Here is a 22542-nt window from a genome sequence, read left to right as displayed (position 1 = left end):
TTGAAATAAACAATTGTAATTAAAGGGACAAGGTGGGTGAGGTAGTATCTTTTATTGGACCAAGTGAGAGGAGAAAGCTTTCAAGCTACACAGAGCTGTTCCTTGGGTCTGGGAAAGGTATTCAGAATGTCACAGCTAAACACAAGGTTGAACAGGTAGTTTAACATAAGTAACAAGGAGTCCAGTGGCACCTTAAAGACTAACAGATTTATTTGGGCATAAGCTTTCGTGGGTAAAAACTCACTTCTTCAGATTAGTCTTTAAGGTGCCACCAGACTCCTTGTTGTTTTTGTGGATGCAGACTAACATGGCTACCCCTGATACTTAACATAAATACAGGTTTCAGAGTAGCAGCCGTGTTAGTCTGTATTCGCAAAAAGAAAAGGAGGACTTGTGGCACCTTAGAGACTAACCAATTTATTTGAGCATAAGCTTTCGTGAGCTACAGCTCACTTCATCGGATGCATTCAGTGGAAAATACAGTGGGGAGATTTATATACACAGAGAACATGAAACAATGGGTGTTACCATACACACTGTAATGAGAGTGATCAGGTAAGGTGAGTTATTACCCACGGGGGGGCCGGGGGGGACGGAACTTTTCTAGTGATGATCAAGGTGGGCCATTTCCAGCAGTTGATAAGAACGTCTGAGGAACAGTTGGGGGCGGGGGGGGGGGGAATAAACATGGGGAAATAGTTTTACTTTGTGTAATGACCCATTCACTCCCAGTCTTTATTCATAAATAGTTAGCACACTTTCTAAGGGACCATTCAAGGAGAAGTGGCCCTTTAACACATCTGTAGTCATAGGACAAAAAGAGGATTACAAGGGTATTAATGGGCTAATTCACCTTGAATGGTCCCTTAGAATACGTGAATGGTGCAAGATCAAATCCTAAATGCTTTGGAAGAGAAATAGAACAGTTACAGGTTAGGGAATACTCTTTAAAATTTAGATATTTTATCTATAATGTCTAGCTCTTCTATATCACTTTTCATCCATAGGTCTCAAAGCACTTTATAAAGGAGGGCAGTATCACTGTCCTCCTTTTACAGATGAGGAAACTGAGGCATGGAGAGGGGAAGTGACTTGCCCAAGATCACCCAGCCGCATAGCAGGGACTAGAACCTAGGGATCCTGACTTGCAGTCCAGGATGCTATCCCCTAGGCCAGGGGTTCTCATAACACAATTTTTGGTGTCCTCTGAGTGCAGCAACCAACTTTTGCTGGCGGCCGCTCTGGCAATTTTGCCAAGCCCGAGCCCCACTGCCCTGGTCTAAAGCCCAGAGCCGGAGCCCAGGAGCTGAAACCCAAAGCCCACCACCAGAGCCTTGCTGCTGAAGCCCTGGGGGAAGCTGAAGCCCAAAGCCTGCCACTGGAGCCTGGGGTGGGCGTGAGGGTGGGGATGGAGGAAGGGCTGAAGCCCAGAGCCCGCACCTGCAAGGTGAAGCCTGAAGCCCCTCCACCCTGGGAAGCTGAGTCGGGAACTCACTGGCCACCTGCAGAGTCAAAGCTTCCTCTCCCGCCGAGCACACACACCAGTCCCATGTGTCTGCAGAGGCGTTGCCAGGAGCCCCAAGGAGGCTGCATGGTGCAGGGCACCGATCCCCTGCTGGCAAACACCAAGGCAGCACATCCAGGAGCAATAGTAGGGTGCTGCAGGGAGGGGCCACTGCTTGTCCCCTGACCATCTCCACCCAGGAGGCTGTCGCTGCTGCAGAAAAATCCCCTCATGGCTGCATGTGGCCACGGAGGCTACATTTGAGAAACACTGCCTAAGCTACATTGCCTCTATTCTGTTTCAAATACATATCAAATATTTCACATACACATCTACTGAGGTGAGGTGACATTTTCCCCCATTCCAGAAGGTCCTACTGAAGTCACACTTAAGTCCTTAATATAAGCCACAACTAGCGCATGGGGGGAATTTGACCCAATGAAAATAAATCAGAGCTGCCACTGCCAGACTGATCTCCTGGTGCTAGCACAGAGGAAGCAAGTGGTCATGGGGTGGGATAAGTTGACTAGAGCTGAGAGTTTTCCAATCAGAATGAACTTCTGCCAGAATGTGCATTTTCTGCCAAGCTGAAATTTTCTGTGGGGGAAAGTTTCTTGATTTTGTCAATAATTTTAGATTTTCCACTGGGAAAATCAGAATGAAATATTTCATTTTGGGTCAGTTCAATCTGAATTGGAATGTTTTGTTTTTCAAACCGATCTGAAACGTTTCATTTTGAATCACTGGCCCATACTGTTATGGGTGCAGTCCTTGTAGTTTGGAATACCTCCCCACCCCCATTCTCTTCTACAGGCAGGCTCACAGGAAGATGACATCTCCCAACCACAATGCAGATTTTGCAATGCATAGTGCATCCTGTAGGAGTCATGTGACACCGGATAAATTGATGTACTCTGGCCAGGGATCCTGTCCTATGGGAGAGAATGGGGACATCTGACTCCCACAGCTTCCATAAGGCAATGTGCCACTATGGGATAATGCTATGCATCCGATGAAGTGAGCTGTAGCTCACGAAAGCTCATGCTCAAATAAACTGGTTAGTCTCTAAGGTGCCACAAGTACTCCTTTTCTTTTTATGGGATAAATAATATTGATCTGACTCCAAAGGACGTGTTTGGGGTCCAGCATTCCATAAACCGAAAGGAAACATTTCAGTGTTGGGAACGGCAAAATGTTTCGCTGTGACCAAGAACACTTTGACATTTCCAAATTAACATTCCAAATTTTTTTGCAGATTGGAAATGCCAAATTTTTTTAACATTTTGTCACGATTTGTGAAAAAAACAAGTGGTGAAATGATGGAATTTCCCGCTGCGTGGAAACTCGAAGTTTCACTCAGTTCTGATGCTGACTATTTCAAAATGTTGGTCTAACTTAACAGTTTTTTTAAAAACCCTTTCCAAATGAGAACAGAAAATAATCAGTGAAAAGTAAATTATGTTATCTAGAATTGAGGGCTTGTCTTCACTACCAGGGTAAGTTGATCTAAGTTACAGTACTCCAGCTATGTGAATAATGTAGCTGGAGTCGATGTAGCTTAGGTAGACTTACCCTGGTGTCAACACCATGCTGCGTTGATGGGAGACACTCTCCCATCGACTTACCTTACTCCTCTTGTTCCGGTGGAGTACTGGAGTTGACCGGAGAGCACTCTACAGTCGATTTAGTGGGTCTTCACTAGACATTCTAATCGACCCCCACTGCATCGATCACAGCAGAGTTAATCCCTGGTAAATGTAGACATGGCCTTGGGGAGCTAGAATATCGTAGTCAACCAGAGAGTGCTCTGCCATCGATTTTGCAGGTCTTCACTAGACCCACTAAATCTCCCCGGTAGTGAAGACAAGCCCTCAGAAAATTCTTGCTATTCTCGTAGGTGCATGGTGTGGTTAGATGTTTGGCGGCATGTGTGTTTTCCCTGTGTGCTGCCCCAGCTCTGCGCAGAAAGCCGGCACAGCAGACCTTGAGCGAACCGCCCAATGACCACAAGATCCATTAAGGTATTACAGGTGGTAGGAGAAAATGTAATGTGGCTAATATTCTTCACACAAGTTCTCGCCCAGAAAAGATGCTTTTACAGTTTCTAAGTGTCTTCTGGGCAGACAATTAGATTAAACAATTTTATGCACCACCCCAATGGTAAATAGCATCCACTACTATAAACATGACTATTTCCCCCAAAATGTGACCTGCCATCAACAAATAAAATTGTAGCTAGTAGTTGAATCCTTCAGATGAGGTATGAAAAAGTCTGGTTAACTCTTTCATTATTCTTTCAAGTTCAGTTTCTAACCCACACAGACTGCTGCTGGAGAGCTAGGCAATGGAATATATCTTTATATATTAAGCCATTGTGTAGAGAGCAAAGACACAACAACATTAAGAATACGAGGAAACCACCAGAACACAGATGGGTTCTAATAACCGTGTTTGCTAACTATAATATATGAAAAACATACAAAGCTTAACTACATATATGCACTTATGCTCTGTTAGGTTTTGATGGCTTCTGCAACAGAAAACAGGGAGGGCTCCTAAATTATTTGAAGGGATACTACCCCATTCCTATATACTGCCGATATAACACAGGATATGGCCTTAAATCATAAGCCACAAAAACTGGAGAATGAAAACACCATGGTAACCACTTTGCTGATTCTGGTAAAGCAGTTAAAATAGATCAGAGTACTGTTCTCTCTCTGAATATTTCTATCGCTTTATTTCATTCTATTCTATTCAGTTTATAAGAATGTCCTCTGCTTCTTCCCTTTTATTTGCCTTCTGGCTGCAGTCACATGACGTGAAAGACACAGCATAAAAACCATTTTATAGCATATAGGCATGGGTTGTTTGGTTATGGATCATCCATAGAGGAACCTCTTCAAAGAGAACCTTGTGTACATTGCCAAAATTCTTCAGAACAGCATACATTCATTGATCATCAGTGCATTTTCGAACAGGATGACCTTAGGTATCATTGCTGAAAGGTCACCAAACAAACTTCCAATTTCAAATGCCCTTGTTGCATAAGCTCTCTAGATCATTCCTGTAATGAAGTACATGGCCATAAAAAGGCCTTTTAGTTTGATTCCTTGGTGGCCAGCATTAAAGGTGATCCGAAACCCCTGAGCTTCTCATAACAACAGTGGCTTGTAAGCAGTTTTGTGGACTTATCCCTCTTTTGAAGGCATGTTGCATTTGCCTCTAAATTCCTTCCAGCTGTGAAGTAGGAGAAACACTGATAAGATTTTCCCCAGTGTAGGACTGAAACATTTACCAGAGGTAACTGAATGTACCAGTTCCCCACTCCTTCAGCTTCCCAGCATATGGAATATATTGTGGTTGGAGGGGAATATATTTTAAGAATTTCTCCTGTATCTTTTCAGGGACATTCCAGTGTGGATTATTGCAGGTGTCCAGAAAGGTTGGCAGGTTTCTCTCCCCCCACTTTTAAAGTGGGTAAGCAACATTCCACTTCAGAATTGGCACTGCAGGTGGGGGGAGCTATTCTGTGGAAAATAAGAACCAATGCAAAACTTCATCCAGAACCCGAACTGAGCATTTTCTGAGGCTCCAAAATGACAAGCTCTGCTAATATTTGGTTTCAGATGAGTCTAGAAATGGAAGTCCCAAGACACCATAAGCGAGAGACTGTTCTTGTAGTATTTTCAGCATGGGAAGAGCAAAGGAATACTTGACATTGTCCAAGAAAATTCTGTTCTAATGAGGTGTCTGATCCTAGAAGGTGTTAAGGACATTCCATAAGGCACTGTGCATCCTCAACTCCTAGAAGGATGAATCCCACAAAGAAGTATATGAGATTACTCTGGAGATATGCTGTTATATGTGATTGTCTAAGATGGCTCTTAATTTTCACTCCATCCTCACTCTCCGATCTCAATGGGGATTTTGCCTATAGAAGGATCAGATAAATTCTTCAGGATTTGGCCCACTGGCTTCAGTGGGGGTTGAAGGAGTTCGGTTAGCACCTTGTGGGAGGCTCTCAGCAGCTGGAAGATATGGAACATGGCCAGCTGAGATTTACAGTCCTATTTTTGACCAGTGGTTCCTATTAGCTTCAGATAAGAACCCATATCGAGCTGAAATGCCAGCCTTCTAAGGCATGTTCTTCGTTGATAATCAAAGCTTAGCTGCAGGGCTGATGGGACCTTGTAGAGTCACACAAAAATCTGTTCATTGACCCATGATTGAGAATGAGGATCAGCATGGAAAAACAGCTGACCTAATAGTCTCCCAGGAAAAGGAACTGCATATTGAAAAATATGTAGGGAGGGGAGGGAAGGAAATTGGGAAAGACAGGTCATTTCCCTTGGAAGATGCAGGCTCTACTGCACGTTTAAGGCAGATATTTCCAAAATGTTTTACCATGTGTAGGCGTTTCCCCCTAGTGATGTTTTCACCGCAGCACTGAGCAGGGCTTGATTTATTGCCACATGAGGTTCCAACACATTTGGGGTGTTTTAGGTTTCAGTTCAGTTACTGCTGAAAATAAGTCCAGCTAGCACCGTGCCTAATACTAGCAGTCTCTTTGCTTTGCCCAGATACCTTGCTCCTGATCTACACTGTCCTGTGTTATTCCTGTTCTGAACAGACCTGTACAAAATTCAGTGGTATCATTTTCCAGGGAATTTGCAGTCTGCCTTTCTAGGAGTCAATTGGGAGCCCTACTGCATGCTGGCCCAGGGGTGTAAGAAGATGTAAGGAACCCCCTGTGCATGGAGAGAGAGCAGCCGCCATTGGGCTGCTACTGCCTCTGCCACCCAGGTGAGCAGGGAGTGGGTAGAGTCCTGGCTTTGCTCCATCAACTCACTAGCCAGCATAGAAGAGCCAGAGGGGGAAGAAAGCTGCACTTGAGAAAGTGCTCGTGCAGAATGTTGTGTACTGGAAATGGCAAGATATCATTTTAAGACTATTTCTCGGTCTTACTTGCAGGCTAGGGGATGCTGCAGATAAGTGTGTTATCTGGGTCTTCAGCAATCAGTCTGCAAAAGTCTAAAACCAGCCTAAAGTAAGGTGTGTTGAGTTGTTCCTGTGCCTTAGGGAGCAGCCTGCTTTGTCTCTTTCTGATTCTGGGTTCTTGTGTGGTACTGTTCTGAATTCTAAGAAATAAAGTAGTGTTACATTGCAACCTTCCAGCAAGAGTATTTTATGTTTTTCTCTATCTTCTCTGTTTGTATGCTGTGAACATAACACAGAAATCCTCCTGCCTGGTGCAAGGGGAAACCTTCCAGTCCCATCCCTAGAGATTCCCAGCTCCTTGGATTGCTGCTCAGGCTGAGCACGTAGTGCCCCTTATGTCTGACAATAGTAAGATGGCATGTCTGTGGTGCCAAAGGCTTCATCCCCCTTTCCAGAAACAAAATTAAAAAAAAATGCAAAGTGGACCAGGACAGAACCATTTCAGGGCAAATGAAACTTCTGTGCCCTCCTAGAGCTCAGTGTGACTCCTTTCAGTTTTCAGGACAGTCTCTCTAACCTCAGGGACTGGCCTCTGTTGGGCATAGGACACTGAACTAGATGGACCATTGGTCTGATCCAGTGTGACAATTGTTTGTTCTTGTTAAAGGAGCCAAACTGGACACAAAGCTCTGGGAAACTGGGTTACTGTATAGCTCCCCCTCACCTCCCCACCACCCATATTCTTCTTCCTACCAGCATCTGAATGAGGGAGGCAACCTAGTGACAGAGGATGTGGAAAAAGCTAATGTACTCAATGCTTTTTTTCCCTCTGTCTTCACGAACAACGTCAGCTCCCAGACTACTGCACTGGGCAGCACAGCATGGGGAGGAGGTGATTAGCCCTCTGTGGAGAAAGAAGTGATTCAGGACTATTTAGAAAAGCTGGATGAGCACAAGTCCATGGGGCCGGATGCGCTGCATCCAAGAGTGCTAAAGGAATTGGCGGATGTGATTGCAGAGCCATTGGCCATTATCTTTGAAAACTCATGGCGATCGGGAGAGGTCCCGGACAACTGGAAAAAGGCTAATGTAGTGCCCATCTTTAAAAAAGGGAAGAAGGAGGATCCGGGGAACTACAGGCCAGTCAGCCTCAGCTCAGTCCCTGGAAAAATCATGGAGCAGGTCCTCAAGGAATCAATTCTGAAGCACTTAGAGGAGAGGAAAGTGATCAGGAACAGTCAGCATGGATTCACCAAGGGCAAGTCATGCCTGACTAATCTAATTGCCTTCTATGATGAGATAACTGGCTCTGTGGATGAGGGGAAAGCAGTGGACGTGTTGTTCCTTGACTTTAGCAAAGCTTTTGATACGGTCTCCCACAGTATTCTTGCCAGTAAGTTAAAGAAGTCTGGGCTGGATGAATGGACGATAAGGTGGATAGAAAGCTGGCTAGATTGTCAGACTCAACGGGTAGTGATCAATGGCTCCATGTCTAGTTGACAGCCGGTATCAAGCGGAGTGCCCCAAGGGTCGGTCCTCGGTTTTGTTCAATATCTTCATTAATGATCTGGAAAATGGTGTGGATTGCACTCTCAGGAAGTTTGCAGATGACACTAAACTGGGAGGAGAGGTAGATACGCTGGAGGGTAGGGATAGGGTACAGAGGGACCTAGCCAAATTAGAGGATTGAGCCAAAAGAAATCTGATGAGGTTCAACAAGGACAAGTGCAGAGTCCTGCACTTAGGATGGAAGAATCCCAGGCATCGCTACAGACTAGGGACCGAATGGCTAGGCAGCAGTTCTGCAAAAAAGGACCTAGGGGTTATAGTGGAGGAGACGCTGCATCTGAGTCAACAGTGTGCCGTTGTTGCCAAGAAGGCCAATGGCATTTTGGGATGTATAAGTAGGGGCATAGCGAGCAGATCGAGGGACGTGATCGTTCCCCTCTATTCGACATTGGTGAGGCCTCATCTGGAGTACTGTGTCCAGTTTTGGGCCCCACACTACAAGAAGGATGTGGAAAAATTGGAAAATGTCCAGCGGAGGGCAACAAAAATGATTAGGGGACTGGAACACGTGACTTATGAGGAGAGGCTGAGGGAAGTGGGATTGTTTAGTCTGCGAAAGAGAAGAATGAGGGGGGATTTGATAGCTGCTTTCAACTACCTGAAAGGGGTTCCAAAGAGGATGGATCTAGACTTTTCTCAGTGGTAGCAGATGGCAGAATGAGGAGTAATGGTCTCAAGTTGCAGTGGGGGAGGTTTAGGTTGGATATTAGGAAAAATGTTTTCACTGGGAGGGTGGTGAAGCACTGGAATGCATTACCTAGGGAGATGGTGGAATCTCCTTCCTTAGAAGTTTTTAAGGTCAGGCTTGACAAAGCCCTGGCTGGGATGATTTAGTTGGGCTTTGAGCAGGGGGTTGGACTAGATGACCTCCTGAGGTCCCTTCCAACCCTGATTTTCAATTATTCTATCTCATTCATGAGTCAGTCTGCCTGCATGGGTTACTGAGCGCCAGTGCTCTGTGCTGTTAACTATCTTTCTGCTTCTCCTCTCTACCACGTTTGAAAGTTGGGGGAAGTGTTGGACATGGCTGGACCCAGGAGACATGGAGGGATACAACAAAGTGCAACTTGAAGGTTTTGCCACCTTGTCAGTGAGCCATGTTTAATGGGTCAGGCAGAAGTAGGTGTAATGAAATCAATAGAGTTCGCCTGGTGTTCGTGCCGATCAGGGATCTCCGCCAATCCTCCCATTGCCAACTTTGAGCCTGTTTTTGTTTGTTTGTTTTCATCACACCAGAAGTCTTCAAGTTTAATCCTGTGAAGGGTGAGTTTCTCAGTGCAACTGCAAAAAAAGCCCTGTAGTGCAGAGTTCACTTACAAGGATTGCCTTTATTTGAGATGGGAGAAGAATGTTTTATTCATTGCTTGAAGGAGTTGAGGTTTGATTGTGTCACCCTTCTGTTGCAGGCTCTTGCTATATGGATGTCCAACACCCAGCACAAGAGAACTTTAGAACTGCAAGGGGCTTCTCGGTAAAAAATATGAAGAAAAAGAAGAAATAAAACCCAATGAACAGAGAATATTGAATTCTCTTCTTTGCAAATGGAGGTCTCTGTTTGCACGAGATTTGTGAGTAAAACTGCCATTCCCCAAACATTGGTGTGAACAAAACCTATTTGTGCCAATGTTTGTGAACCTGCAGGAATATGGTCAGAGCAGAGAGCTGGTCAGAGATCCATTAAGCCTTGGGAACACTGCCTTGCATTGCTGAGGCCGCTCTACCCATGGCTGAGGGGAAGCAGATACACCTTTGATTCTCTAGCTGGACCAAACCTCTGATCCTTTTGATATTGCTGTCACTAATATTTCTATGCCTGATATAGGGAGTGCTGGAGTCTGAAAAACAGCAAGTGCCAGCACACAGGGCAGAAAGACGCTGTGGAAGGGAGCAGAAGGGAACAGGGAGGAAGATGGGGCAGTGGAGGAGGCCCAGGGGAGCAGGGGCTGACTCCCTACAGAGTCTGTTCTATCCCTACCTCCCCCTCTCTCTGAGCCCAGCTCCTGCTCTCAGGAGCAATCTGCTGTCTAGGCTGCCCCACTACCTGGCTCCCAACATTGCCAAATGCTCCCTGCCCAGATCCAGCTCTGGCTGGCTTGGAGGATGTTCTGCAGCTGGGGAGGCAAAGCAGCACCTGGCCCAGGACGGGCAGAAGTACTGAATACCATCCTGCTCCTAAAAAGAGTGCCAGGGCATTGCAGTATGACTTGAGCACTGGATATAGGGCAAGTCACTTCCCCTCCCTGTACCTCAGTTTCCCCTCCCACACTTTGCCTTTTCTATTGAGAGAATAAAATCCCCAGAGCAGGAATGATCTCTTACTGTTTGTACAGTGCCTGGCATAGAGGGCCTGGATCTTGGATGAGGCTTCTCGGCAGTACTGTAATACAAATAAATAAATAAAACATCAAGGAATCAAAAGCAAATATGCTTTCTGTGTTACTCAGTCCCAGATTTGGAGACACCATGCTGGTTTTTCTCTCACAGAGTAGAACTATCCTAGAGCACTAGAATCAGATTACCACAGAAAAGGTTGCCAATGTCAGAGATGATTAAATGATTTCATTGGGGTCGCCCAATGAAATTAAGAGGCAGTAGATTTAAAACCAACTTAAGGAAGTACTTCTTCACACAATGCACAGCCAACCTGTGGAACAGAGGATGTTGTGAAGGTCAAAAGTATATAACTGGGTCCAGAAAAGAATTAGATAAGTTCATGGAGGATAGGTCCATCAATGGCTATTAGCCACGATAGTCAGGTGTCCCATGCTCTGGGTGTACCTAAGCCTTTGAGTGCCAGAAGCTGGGACTGTACAACAGAAGATGGATCACTCCATAATTGCCCTGTTCTGTTCATTCCCTCTGAAGCATCTGGCACCGGCCACTGTCAAAAGACAGGATACCAGGCTAGATGGACCATTGGTCTGAGCCAGTATGGCCGTTCTTCTGTTCTAAAGTGAGCAGGGGAACTTAAGTGGTCCAAATGGCAAATACGAAAGAATTCTGAGCTGGATTTGCAATCAGGAGTCAGCTGGTATGGTAAAGGAGACAGCTCACACCTTCTAAGGTTTGTCAAACCATATACACACACCCACTATTATATACACTTGGAAGGATTCCATTTTTAATCAGTAAATATTGATAACGATTGATTTCACCATACACATTGACCATAAATATTTCCATGGATAATAATCAAAATGTACAGATCGACAAAGTAAGAAAAATGCTGCTTGAGAAATTGATTTAAGGATATTTACTGTGTCTATTTTGACATATGGTGTTGACAATTTGTGTTCTAACAGTTTTAACGCTTAAACTTTTTGAATCACAATGTTTATGGTCTGACTCACTTATTGACTAGAAACCCATCATTTCTTTCAATGTGAAAATCTAAAATCTAGAAAAACAGAAAAAAAATGCTTAAAAACAAACATCAATTTCTATTGAAATTATAAGGGATAAAAATTGAACTCTGCCAAGCCTATACGTGTGCATATCAATTAGAACATGTAACTTTATAGATATTGTTTCATGTTCAAATCTTAAGATACTCCACATATGAGAAATGGGTTGCATCGATACATGCATATTTGCTTTGATAGCACTTGCACTGTAGTCTCGTGCTTATTCAGCACGTCAGGAGCGAATTAATAAAACACAGTCCATATCCTATTGCATCCTGTTGTTGGAGAGCTGCCTCCTCCATATGGGTTGTGGAAGTTCCTACATGAATTCAGTTCACGTTCAGGATTTTTACTGGCCTTCTGGCTAATTCTTCCAGGAAGTGGGATAGGACCAGGTTTATTCTTCAAGATTCAGGATGGGCAACCAGTCTGAGATGAGAGCTACTATCAAAACCAGCCCACCAGAAGGGAGTCTTTATACTTCTGCCTTCTTTAGCACTCTACCTCATTCTCTATATGGAAGCTCCGACCTATCTTCCATACTGAGAATGACTTACATTTCTATGATCGTGGAAGGATCTCAAAATTCTTGCTCCAACACCAACTGATTTACAAAGGTATGAACTGATTATTTTTAATAAGTCAAAACAAGCACATCTTTGAACTGAGATCCTGGCACATTTCACCCCCAAAGGAGCTTGTCAGAAAAAGTACATGCAGAACTGCCAAATTCCAAAACAACTGCCAAATTCCGAACAGCCTATTGATGCATTTGTGCACCTTCTTATTCATTAAGATTTGGGCTAGTTTTTGTTGGCATGAATGCTCAAGAAACAGAAGTCCTTGGTATGATACCTGTATTCATATGCAATCAATAACAATAAACACTACACTATCACCACTTTTCATCCATAGATCTCAACGCACTTTACAAAGGAGGAAAGTATTCTCCCTGTTTTACAGATAGAGAAATGGAGGCACATAGACTCAGGTAAAAGGACTTGCTTAAAGTCACCCATCAAGCCAGTGACAGAGCTGGGAATGAAACCCAGTTCAAGCGCCAGTACAGTGTGCTATCCATACTAGGCCATACTGCCTCCTCCCACCCCCCAAAATGCACAAAAGTGACTCTTCTGTGTTTGTTATTCTTCAGTCTTACAAGTTCCAGTCATTCAATCGGGAGCAGAAGCAATATCACATGATGACCCTGTCAATCAACCACAGCCCATGAATAATGCTTAGCGAATGGCTCATAAAACAACCCATCGGCTGAAATTTCTTCACCGATATCAGTTGACAAATACTTTAATAAAAATAAGAGTGGGGATAACTTCTTGGCATGAGAAAGGATTAAATTCATTGGATTAATGATCTATTACAAACCATTTGATGAACTCCAGATATCTCATGAGAAAAACGATTCTTGAGAGATTTCCCATGTACTCTGGCAGACTCAAAAGACTCCCATCAGCAGTGGTTTTATACACTGGAATTTTATTGAGGGTTTGGGGTTTTTTTTTAATTATGAGGGTTTGTGGGTTTTTAAAATGATGTTATTTTGTAGCAGTGATGGTCCCAAGCCAACAAGCTGCATCCAGACTTCATTAAAGTTCAGATCCAAGGTTTGAGTAAGAACTCAATTCACCTTAGCTTTTATTATGTTTTAATGATTATTATTATTATTTTTGTTTTAAAAGTGCCACAGATTTAGTACAGGGGTTCTCAAACTTTATTGCACTGCAATCCCTTCTGACAACAAATATTACTACATTACCCCAGGAGGGGTGACCAAAGTCTCAGCCCACCTGAGACCCCACTGCCTTGGGCCGGGGGGCCAAAGGCAAAGTCTGAGCCCCACCGTCCTGGACTGGGGGCCAAAGCCTGGGGCTTCAGCCCCAAGCAGGGGAGCTGTAACCTGAGCCCAAGGGCTTTGGCTTTGTCTCTGGGTGATGGGGCTCGGGCTTTGGCCCCAGGCCCCAGCAAGTCTAACACCAGCCCTGGCAACCCAATTAAAACAGTTTGAGAACCGCTGATTTAGTAGATCAAATCCCATTGACTTTCAATGTGACTTGTGCTCCTAAAAGGCACTTTGAAAAGTCCACCTGTTGTTCATTATTAGTATTAGTAGTTTGGGGGCTGAACTTAAACTCAGGGTCTGATTTGTGGTTGCCCTGCATCTTGAGTTGGCATCTACACCAGTGAAAAGTGGGTGTAAGTCACTACTATTGTGATTTGATGACACAAGGCGCAGGACGGGGTGAATCAGGCCCTTCAACTCCAAACATTCTGAAATTCACCCATCATAAGGCCAAAAGCAAACCCCCTTCCCCTCCACACGCTGCTCTGAATAAGCACCCCTCACACACTTTCACTCATTTAGGAGGAGTAAGATGCTGGCTTCCTGCAACACTATACTTCATATTCCAAAGCGAGCGATAGCTAAACCTGAAGCTGGACAATCTGTCTCTCTTCTGCAGCTTCCCCACCCCCGAACTAGCTACAAGTTCCTCTTCTTTCCAGACAGAGCAGCCGTAACTCTCTTGCTTGCTGCCAGTGATCCCTTTTTATTGAGGTTTCGTGAAGATTTCATTACACTTGCGGGATTAGCCATGCAGCCGCTGTCATTCATGCCTTGTTGCACGGCGAGGAAGGCAAGCCAGAGAGTTGTCAGCAGATGCTGGCGTTCCCACGGGGACTGTGGCACCTTGTGTGTTTTGACAGGGGACAGGCTGTTCTCCTGCTAATAGCCTGTTGGACATCATGTTTGCAGCGTCTGCATTAGGAGAGAGTGGGTGTTTACAGAATCCAGGCACAGCTAAAGGTTAGGGATTTAACAATGGCACCTCAATTCAGCGTGACAAGTGCTGGGATCAATATTCCAATCCATTACTGCTCCTCAGGGGTTAGAGGTCAGCTAGCTCTGTCTGGTCTATCCTGGTAGGGCAGCGTACTGCCAAAGCATAGAGGGGGGTGGGGTAGAAAGTAAAACGTACGGTGGCTCAAGTGCCTCCATAGACCGCATAGCCACAGTGGCGATGGGCGGTCAGTGGTGGCCTTCTCCTCTCCAGGCCAGAAGCTTTGAGTCCCAGAGCAGATCTGGGGGTATTACCTAATGTAGACTCCGCAGTGTGATGTGAAGAGGGATATAGTACACAGGTTAGTTTCCTGGCAGTAATATTTCTCATGGTGTCTAGCAAAGCGTTCTTTATTCTCCTTAGACTATAAACCCTTTTAGGCTGGGAGCGAATATAGCTTCGGTCCTACTCAGACTTACGCACATGCTTACCATCACATATTGAAATCAATGGGGTTACTCAGGGGCACAAAGTTAACCATATACATATAGGACTCAGGGCTATGTTTGTACAGATCCAAACATACAGGGGGCCCTAGCTTTCGTGAGGCCTCGACTGGCGCTTACTGCAATATAAATGCGATAAACTTACAAATGGAGGATGGAATTGGGCACCCAAATCCCAATGGATTAATGTGCCTTATTCCTTTGGGCTCCTTTGAAAATAAGCAAATCACTGAGATCTGCTGGCCACTCCTGAGGCATCCCAGACACCTGCTTACACAGGAGGAAAAAAAGGGAGAAACTTGATTCTCCAAGGAACAAATATGGGTCTGAGAGAATCACTATAGGCACTTCCCTCTCGAACGTGTCCTGCTGCAGAACTACGGATGCCAGCACTGCCAGGTTTGCCTAGCCCAAGTAGCCCCTAGCCAAAGCCACAACGTAGTTAGGCTGGAATGAATTACATTAGAGTGCATGTATCCTCAAAAAACTGCCATGTACACACAGGGCCAACACACACTCTGAGTGACTTTCAAAAGTATTTCAAAACCAACTGACCCAGCCCAGTGTTGCATTATTTCAACATTAGAAGTGTAATCTTAAAGAAATTAAGGCAGCTAAACAAAGTGAGACGTAAGGATCCATCAAGCTGCCTGTATGGAGTGACTGTGGTAATAAGAGGATGCAATGCTATGCTAATAGCAGTTTGAAGCCTCTGAGCATGCCCATTGCGAACTTGTTTTCAGACGCCTGAGCAGACTCAGCTCGAGTTGAGTGCTTGTACAGTTAGTAAATGTACTGTGCTTCCCTCCCCCAAATAAACTTGATTGCTGGTTACGCACCAAACATTACACTCCCCATTTCATTCTTCTCCTTTCTGCTAGCTTGATGCATGGGATGTAAATTTTTTTATGCTGTCTAATGGCGCCTATTCCATTTGACTATTTTTTTATTTTTATTTTAAGATTTATAACATTTTGTGCTTGGAGCTTTTTGCTATATGCGTAACGCTGACCACCTTAGTTGTCATCGCCTGGGATCAAACCTGGAACCTCTTGAGCTAAATGCATGAGCCTCTACTGCCTGAGCTAAAGGACACATCTCTCTTATCCATGATTGCAACAGACCCATCAATCTCCAGCTGGCCTAGCCACCACTAGAGGGGGACAGAGTGCCACTCCGAGCAGGCAGAGATTGCGTATGGTCCATAGATCCCTCACAATAAGTGCCCTTGTTTCATGGGACAACACAGAAAAAGTGACAAAAATTATTATGGTTGCAAGCTGAAGCATTCAAAAGGTAGGCCTATGCAACCTTAATTCAGCCCCCTTGTGCCTATGCATTATGGTAGTCTTAAATTACATGATCACATACCATTTTCTCCACCAGACCCTTGCCTTATTCAGTGCACAGACAAACAGCACCTAGGGAAGTGACAGGGGGTGATACTGAAGTAGCTCTGACACTCCAAATGGAATGCCCTAGGAAGTTCCTTCTGACTCCCAATCGATGAAGGGGAGTACTTAGACCTGGTCATGAATCACCTGTTAGGGAAGCTGATGGATCAAAACTAAGAGACACTAAACCAGGTATGCAAAGTAGTATTACTGAATTTGTGTAAGGTGTTAAATGTTGGTTGTTAGGTCTGCTAACAGGCTTGCTGACTTATAAAGAGAATGAAAGACCATGCCTTTGCCGATGTCACCTTGGGGCTTAAATAAATAATAATGATGACGATGAGTGTCTCAGATGAGTTTAACTTAAACATTGATGTACGTTTGAAGGTAGAGGGAAAACACAGACACTAATAGGATGAATAGATGAGGTTTCTGAATGAGATTGTGATTGAGATAACATTGCTGATGGAAAATGAAATATCCTAAATAAAAGGTACTGCAGCCAAGCGTGTGACATAGCGTCTGTATGCCTCTCCAACTATTGAACGGGTTAATGTATTCAGAAGTAGGATTTATAGCACCGTAGTGCAGAGAATAATAGTACCCCATGTTCCTATGGATTCTGTTTAAGGGAATCTAGTAAAATTTAATTTGGTATGGGCAAGGTGTCTGTGTATGTACGTATTATATAAAAATAAATCAAACACACACAAAAACTATGTTAGAAGAACATTATTACGCTTGCAAAGTCAAGCACTCAAAAATTAGGACGTGCCAGATGTAAAGCTGCCCATGCACCCTTAATTCAGCCCCACTGTGTGTAAGCATTATAATGTTTAACTACATGATCACATTTTTTCCAGCACCACCTATAATAGTGTAAAAACACGCCTGATGGCGCTGAATGGACCAGTGGTTAACAGCTGATCAAGAATCTGACAAGTGAAGCATGGTCATCTGAAATGTTGCTTTCCTACATTTATTACGGTTCCTTCTGCTATTTGCATGATGCAGCAAAACTCCCATGATTTCAGTGGGAGCAGGATATGTGGCTTTGTTTTATAGTAGAGTTAAAGTAAGCGGTGAAATCCTGGGCCCACTGAAGTCTGTGGGAGCTGTGCCATTGGCTTCATTGGGGCCAGTATTTCCCCTGAGGTGCACATGTGTGTGATGGGGGAATAAGTCTCATTCCACAAGAACTGAGTTGGTGGGAGTTCAAAGGACACAGCATACAAAAAGGTGAAGGAGCCCAGGCTCTCTCTAAATGGCTCTTCCTAATCTCGGAATTTTGCAGCTAAAGAGAATTTGTGTGATTCTGCATTTTCCTATAATCCACACTCTTCCTGTAGATTGGTGTGAAAGGCCAATCAGAGCAGGGAAGGATTCTGCACACCTCAGTGATGATAAACAAATATTTGGACTGGGCTTTTCTTGTAACAGAACAAAGTCAACACAAAGAAAAGCGCTGGACATCTGGGCATCAGATACAGATCTGACAGGGCTTCCCTCAGTTAAAGTCAAGGCACTGCACCAGCCTAGAATCATAGAATCATAGAATATCAGGGTTGGAAGGGACCTCAGGAGGTCATCTAGTCCAACCCCCTGCTCAAAGCAGGACCAATCCCCAATCAAATCATCCCAGCCAGGGCTTTGTCAAGCCTGACCTTAAAAACTTCCAAGGAAGGAGATTCTACCACCTCCCTAGGTAACGCATTCCAGTGTTTCACCACCCTCCTAGTGAAAAAGTTTTTCCTAATATCCAACCTAAACCTCCCCCACTGGAACTTGAGACCATTACTCCTCATTCTGTCATCTGCTACCACTGAGAATAGTCTAGAACCATCCTCTCTGGAACCACCTCTCAGATAGTTGAAAGCAGCTATCAAATCCCCCCTCATTCTTCTCTTCTGCAGACTAAACAATCCCAGTTCCCTCAGCCTCTCCTCATAAGTCATGTGTTCCAGACCCCTAATCATTTTTGTTGCCCTTCGCTGGACTCTCTCCAATTTATCCACGTCCTTCTTGTAGTGTGGGGCCCAAAACTGGACACAGTATTCCAGATGAGGCCTCACCAATGTCGAATAGAGGGGAACGCTCACGTCCCTCGATCTGCTCGCTATGCCCCTACTTATACATCCCAAAATGCCATTGGCCTTCTTGGCAACAAGGGCACACTGCTGACTCATATCCAGCTTCTCGTCCACTGTAACCCCTAGGTCCTTTTCCGCTGGCTTCACCCCAGACCAGAGCAAAGGTCTGAAGTATGGCCCATTCCAATCAAATGCCCTAGCCCTCTACACAGAGACCCTTCTTCTTTCACCTTCCCTTTGCCAGATTTAGCTTCAAACTCCCCTCAGACGCTCCCCTCTCATGCTACATGAGAGTTAATTATGCCCCACAGCAGGCCCAGACTTATTATCTCTGCAAATCCTTGCATGCAGGGGCAAGTAACTAGTCTTTCGTCTTTGCCAGCCTCTGGATGGGCTCAGTCTAGACTCCCTATCATGCCTAGGGTGACCAGATGTCCCGATTTTATAGGGACAGTCCCGATTTTTGGGTCTTTTTCTTATATAGGCTCCTATTACCTCCCACTCCCGTCCCGATTTTTCACATTTGCTGTCTGGTCAACCTAATCATGCCCCCATTCCAGCTTAGAGGTTCAGGCCACTCTGTTTACACGTTAGTACTTAACACTTGCAGTCAAATTCACTGAAGAGAGATACCGACCTACAAAAAAGGGGAGCAGCGATTCTGTTGAATTAGATGTCTTACTAAAGGAGCATAAGTTATTGGACTACATGCAGGAATTACAGGTGAAATCTATGGTCTGAGTTATGTAGGATGTCAGACTAGATGATCATATTGGTTCCTTTTTCCCATAAACATCTATGAACTTTGGAATTCTTGCAATAAACAGACACACTCCATTGACAAAATCATATTCCTTACAGATGACCTTGCCCATACATAGCTTCTTGCACCTTTCAAAGCACTTCATAAACATTAATTAAACAACTGTCTGTTTTTCCCTCTTTAGGAAACGGAGGTGAAAAACTGTTGTCAAACAGCCTGCAAAATGAAATTCTTGTGAGATTGTACATTATGGCTCTGTAACTCTTTGCAAGGGGCTTTAAAATGTATATCTATAAATAGATAATGAATTATTCACAACTGGAATCAGTGGTCCTTGAAACAGCTCTTCTGGGAGATGGTATTTTAAAAGCAGTAAGATAGGATCAGTGAATTACAAACTGTCTGACAGGTGTAAAATAAGTGATAATGCTCTGTTGCCACAGTAAGTTGAAGATTTTTTTAAAAACCCACATTTAATCGAGTAACATTTGACTAATCGGCCTATCTGAAGACTTTTATATCAAGTAGAGTTGGCCAGAATTTTTTCATTAAAATGATTTGTCAACAAAATTTACATTTTCATCAAAATCAAAATGTTTTGAAACCGAAATATCATTTCAGAAACAAAAATGAAATGAAGCATTTTGATAACATTGAAATGCCCCGTTTCAACACTTTCAGAAAGGAATGTTTGAATTTTTTGCTTGAAATGAAATTTCAGTATCATCATTCATTGCTTTGTGTATAATTTTTTAAAGTATAAAACAGTCAAAATTGGAATGAAACATTTTGATTTTATCAAAACAAAACCTTTCAATTGACCTGAAACTAACTCCCTGTTCCCCAGGAACTTTTGTTAATTTTGGTTTAACGATAAATTTCAATGTTTGTTTGTTTTTGTTCCATTTTGGAATAGGAAAAGAAGCCAATATTTCAGAATTTCCCATGAACCAGAAAATCCAGTTCCTGCCCAGCGCTAATATCCGGCTCTCATTACAGTTTGAAATGCCAGCCCTGGTCTTGGGCTGTGCGCTGCAGGCCTTGCACTGCTCCATCAAAGCAGATCCAGCTCCCAGAAAGTACATCTTGCATAGAAAGAACCTCAGATGAGACAGCAGAGCAATACCTACGTCACCCCCACCCCAGAACCCACTGCCAGAGCAGAAGCTGTGATTGGGGAAGGGAGCATATCTGAGACTCCTTTTCACTCCAGCAATCCCCGTCTGCCATATCAGTCCCAGGGGTATTTGACATCTGGCACCGGATGCAAACCTCCAGGAGGATGCTCTATCTTGCATTAAGGGGCCAGATTAATGTGGAGAGGCCCAGGGCTGGGAGAGCCAAAGGACCATCCTTTTGCTACCCCCCACTCCCACCTTTAGCTGGATCTAACACTCCTTTGAGTGCTCATCTCTTAGATCAGTGGTTCTGAACCAGGGGTACATGTACCACTGGGGGTGTGCAGAGGTCTTCCAGGGGGTACATCAACTCCTCTAGATATTTGCCTAATTTTACTACAGGCTACACAAAAAGTACTGTTGGCCCCATTTTGCAGATGGAGAACCAAGGCACAGAGAAGGCTAAGTGACTTGCCCAAGGTCAAAGAGGAAGTCTATAGCAGAGCAGGGAATTGACTCTGGGTCTCCCCAGTCCTAGGTTAGTGCTCTCACCACTGGACCATTCTTCCTCTCTAATTTGCCTTAGAATAAAGTGGCAGATATGAAATAGCAAAGGTAAATTACTACATGGGGGGTGGGGGAAAAGAGTTTTGTAGAGTTCCAGAGGATGCTGAAATCATGTAGAACAACAGGAAACAATTACTGATGTTACAGTTGAACTGACAGCTCTTGGTTCATATCTCATTTAAATATTAATGGAAACAAAATTAGCACTGAGGATACGATGGATGGTTCAGAGCAACACATTAGAGCTGATTCCATTCTTCCTGTGCTGACCAGGATACGTTCCTATGCAAGTTGCTAATGTTTGTATTCATTTGTTTCTGGTAGTCCATAATGTGCTGGGTTGAGCTGGTTGGGGGGGAAAAAAATCAATGAAACAATTTTCATTGGCATTTGCTCATTCACCACAATCACAACAATCCTCAGGATTGTGTGGATTTCAACAAAATTCCACTGGAAACCAGGCAGGTTTCCAACTGAATCAAGCCCGGCTTCCTGACAGTTCGCCCGTCCGGCTCCTTGGCAGCTCACCAGGCCGGCGGATGGGGAACTGAGAGCCTTGGAGCACTGGCTCCCAGGTTCACAGCTCCTCCACAGCCTGGGCTCCCAGGAACATCCACTCTGAATCAGAACGAAACCAAATTTCTAAACCTGAAACTCCCCCACAAAACGGAATGGCCCATCTCCGCCCAGCTCTAGCGGGAGGTTCTGCAGATAGAGGAAGGCATGGTCCCTGCTCAAAGAAATTTCATTCCAAAGCCTCATCCAGCCAATGGCTCGTTCCAGGCCAACCCTATCATCCACATGGAGTCCCATTGACACAAGGGAGGTTCTGTGCTGATGCAGAGGTCTGCCTAAGCAGAGCCAGTGGCAGAATCAGGGCCTAAAGTGCCCAATCTTGCAAAGACCCGCACACCAGATGAATGGGGAAGCAAATTACTATGCAGAGGGCCCTGTTCCTCACTGAGATCACCAGCAGTCAGATGTGGGTACTGCTAGCAAGAACATCCCAGCTGATCTCAACAGCTGGGAAGGAGCATAAAGAGTGAGTTGGTGTTTCTCAAACAGATCAGAACTTAGAGTCATTGTCCAGAGCAGGACCACACTCGGGGTTGATCCCGCACCACTGATGTCAATGGGAGCCTTGCCATTGATTTCAACAGTCACATTTAAGTGGCAAGGCCATCATCACTTGAGCCTTCCAAAGGCTTCACTAACAAGGCTACGTATAGCAGAGAGAAATGAAATGAACTGCAGCCCACACTTGTTCTGATGATAAAGTGAGGCCTGGTTTTCAGAAGGGCTGAGCAAAGCAACAGCTCCGGGTACCTACAGCTGGAATTGTGGGAGCTCTGTGCTGCTGAAAAAGAGGCCCATGATATTTCTTATTCAAGCTTCATATGACAAAGTGACCATTATGGAAACAACTGGTTGGATCAATGCAGAAGAGTGTTTCTCTCTCTGCAGAGAGAGCAGGTGATAAGAAATCAATGGGCAACATATTGGTCTCTGCAGCTCATTGGATGGAAGTAATCTTTAGCCCTTAATGTGAATTGTGACATGGATTTAGAATGCCAGATGCAAATAGAGCTCTTCAACTGGCTGCAAAAGATGTCATGCCCCCTATCACCCCCCTGTTAATCCACAGGACCTTGCTTTTTGCCTGGTGTCTCTTTGCAAATTCCATGGTGTGAAACCAGCAAGACCCACTCCCCATTCAGGGCACCTCTTGTGTTTGCAAGGTGCTTCAAATCCCTTGTTCTTCCAGATCGTGTGTCACGCTGCCTGAGGCGTGCAGTAATTGCTCGCCAACGCACCGGCTGGCATGTCTTAGTGCTTGACTAGGACTGCCCCTACATGGACAGAAGTTTTAGCTGAATCGAAAGTTCATTAT

General features: G+C 44.5%; 1 long non-coding RNA gene across 1 annotated transcript in view; it reads right to left on the bottom strand.

Annotated features, from left to right (window-relative positions):
* LOC122463082 overlaps positions 1–22542 on the bottom strand; it is a 58112-nt gene that overhangs the window by 1420 nt on the left and 34150 nt on the right. The window lies entirely within an intron of this gene.

This window comes from Chelonia mydas, chromosome 15, assembly GCF_015237465.2.
Source record: "Chelonia mydas isolate rCheMyd1 chromosome 15, rCheMyd1.pri.v2, whole genome shotgun sequence".
Taxonomy (NCBI): Eukaryota; Metazoa; Chordata; order Testudines; family Cheloniidae; genus Chelonia; species Chelonia mydas.
Note: the sequence above shows the minus strand (reverse complement) of the source record. Positions and strands in the feature narration are given on the sequence as shown.